The sequence below is a fragment of the Notothenia coriiceps genome, unplaced genomic scaffold (assembly GCF_000735185.1).
Source record: "Notothenia coriiceps isolate Sejong01 unplaced genomic scaffold, NC01 NC01_scaffold00036514, whole genome shotgun sequence".
Taxonomy (NCBI): domain Eukaryota; kingdom Metazoa; phylum Chordata; class Actinopteri; order Perciformes; family Nototheniidae; genus Notothenia; species Notothenia coriiceps.
This window is the reverse complement of record NW_011369215.1, coordinates 217772-221041: the sequence shown is the minus strand read 5'-3', so window position 1 is coordinate 221041 and position 3270 is coordinate 217772.

Genomic DNA, 3270 nt, shown 5'->3' with positions numbered 1-3270 from the left:
CAAGCCTGTTTTTCAGGTTTCAGGCTCGAAAATGACATTCCCAGAACAAATGACCATATCTTCCCTTCTAAAAGGGTTAAATTAATAATCTTGTTTCTCAAAGTAATGATAAACCTGTGAGTTGGATGTAGAAAAGTCAGAATCAATATAGATGTTTTTTATTTTAAAGAAAATTCAGATTGAACATGGTAAAAAACTGTAAATTATAGTGTCCGTCCAAAAGATATGTTGTACTTATAGTGAAAACTAACCTTGGATGATGGGTTAGTAGACTAAAAGCTTTAGGAATCCAAAGTACAACATATAATAAGTACCCTGAATCAAGATTGATGCAAAACAAGTGATATTTGACCTTTTTAGACAGATTTAGCACAAAAAAACCTGTTCTGGGGCCATTTGGGTGGATTTTCCTTATCTCTGGCCCCCCTTCTTCGATTTTGACATGTGACATCTCTTTCTGACCCTTAGAGCCAATAGAATCGAAGGGAAATCGTCCCGCACACACTCATGTTAAAAAAAAAAGGTGCCGTTTTTAGCATTTTCGGGGCTAATTCAGAGGCTCACTGTTAGCATTGTGTGGTTTTTTTGAAAGAAAAAATGAAAAAGATCAGTTAAATTAGTTTTTTCCCGTTAAATATTCATAGTTTATTCAATATTAAGGTTCCTTAGACGTTGTTTCCTGCAAATGATGCGATTTCGGCTCCGGAACCGTTTGTCCATTGAATATAATATTTCAATGCGCTAATTACACAAAAGATTGGTTGAGCTTGTAACTGTTTCTAAATTAAATTTGAAGCGTTTTTTGACATTGGAAGAAACTGTCTTAATTAAAGGTCCTCTGGAAATACTTGTTCTTTTCATGAACTTATGTTTAAGCTACAGTATATGTTGTTGAAGAGTGATAATTCTGATGTAAAATGGGAAAAACAACGAGTTGACTTTGTTTAAAACTTGGGAATTGAGACAGAAAAAGATACACCTTTTTAGCTTTGAATGACTAATTCCTTAATTAGGGACCACTCACTGGTACATTATGTAATAAAGGAGGGAGACAAGTAATCCACTTAACCGTTAAAACATTTTCCTGAGCTGAGAAGAAAAAAAAGAACCACCCAGTCCCAAACAACATGTACAACTTCCAAGTCTTTGAAACATAACATGCCTCACTGGTTGGCACCCAAAAAGTGGAACAGCAATGTGGAAATGTAGGCTTGCGACCTATGGAAATTAGCATTAGCTTTTATTATGTAATTTCATTTGGTGTGTGACACAGTGGCGTAAGAAATTCCAGCGTCTTCAGAGCTTGTAGTTCCCCTCCTCCTGGGTCATTTGGAAAAACCCTGGAGTGATGCCGGAGTAGCGTCATGGCCAAACCGTGTGTGTGTGTGTGTGTCAGAATATTACCTTCTGCAAACCCTGCTGTGGCCTCCTTTTTAAATGTCCGCTCTGTTATTACAGTGGAGGAAGAGATGCTGATAGAGGTGGGTGGAGGGAAAGAAAGAAGCTTTACAGAACAATTAAAAAGGACGGTTAGAAAGAAATGAGCGACCCAGTAACATGTTGAGAAGATGTCTGGCTTCCCACCAGCAGGATCCTGGAGGAATCAACTGCTCTCACTAATCCTAATTTCATTTCAAGACTCTCTTGTCTCCGAGCCTCCCACTCTGTAACCACACGTCTGATGCCAGTGTTCCCAGGCACAGAGATGTAGTAAGAGTTTGGAACGGCTTCAACGTCGTCACAGAGGTATTTGGTTATTTAGGACTTTTAGATGAGGTTGTTTAAGAAAAGCAATCAGACCGGGCTTTTCAACTGGCCTCTCCTAAAGTAAATGCCGGCCATCCAAAAGCTAAGTGGCTCCAGTGTAACTGCACGGGAGGCCCCTTTGCTGCACACACACACACACACACACACACACACACACACACACACACACACACACACACACACACACACACACACACACACACAACACACACACACACACACAGCGCCTGCCAGTTTTCCGATGTGAACACAGGTTCAATTCTGTGTTATCCACATTTGCTTTTTGTTTGAATTCTCACTTGACCTTTAGTTTTTTCCAGCTCTTACATTGCTTCTTTTGGGCTTCTCCCAACTCCATGGCTTGCTCAATGCACTCAAACATCCATATTTCACAGGTAGGAGCCTCATCTTTGGTTGAAAACATCTCCATTCATGGCATCATACCTATAATATAGTGTTTTCTGTCAGTGCATTTGATCCTAAATCTTTGTTTTGGACAGATAAAGGAGGGAGAGTGATAAACAAAGGCAGAGAAAGATGAAACCAAGATGACAGAAGATGAGAAAGCCAGATGAATCCTGCTCCTTTCATCAGACGTTTAAGAGCTGCCTTATCAGTATCATTCTACAAGCTTATCTGAATGCAGATAGGACAGAGCTCACAAGACTTGTCCCATGACAGCCAGTGTCAAAGCCTTGAGCCAAAGCATAGACCTTTATCTTCTCAGAGGCGCCTGCTGTGGAAACTCTTGTCTCTGTAGTCACTTGTTTTGACTGACGCAGCTCAAGAGGAGGGCCGTTAATAAAGACATGTTTGGTCTTTTTAGCAGTGCAGCGACACGAGACAACTGTGCATGTTGACCGGGGAAAAGGGGGGGCATGATGTAACTTTTGAAGGCTTTACTTCCCAGAAACCCTATGGGCTGACCTCAGTTGGTACTTTAGGCGCTTTCACACGCAGTACTTTTCCCACAAAGGTTCATCAGAACTTAGTTCATGAGAACTCTTTAGTTCTCANGATTGAAGCAATATATTAGTCCAAGAAGCATCACAAAGCCACATCTTTCAGGTTGTGGAGCACAATTATCTCCTCGACCACAACTGCCACATTGAAGATCTGCTGATCTTCAATGTGGCAGTTGTGGTCGAGGAGATAATTGTGCTCCACAACCTGAAAGATGTGGCTTTGTGATGCTTCTTGGACTAATATATTGCTTCAATCTTCAGTATACTCTGGAAATGAAATATTCATTTGAGTTTATCCAGAGGGTTGTTATGAAGCCACAGCCAGACCAAGCCTCTGCCAAAATACATGGACTAAAAAACAAACTAGGTAGGAGGTAGATCATCAAAGAGTGTAGAAAGTGAGCTCAATTTGGTGTTGTTCATTTGTATGTTCAAGTATTTTGTGACTACAGTGACATGTTTTTAAAAAAATAAAATGTTTTAGGTTAGTGAGAATTCCATTTATGTTGGAAGTGTCACGAAGAAACTTGCATTTTAA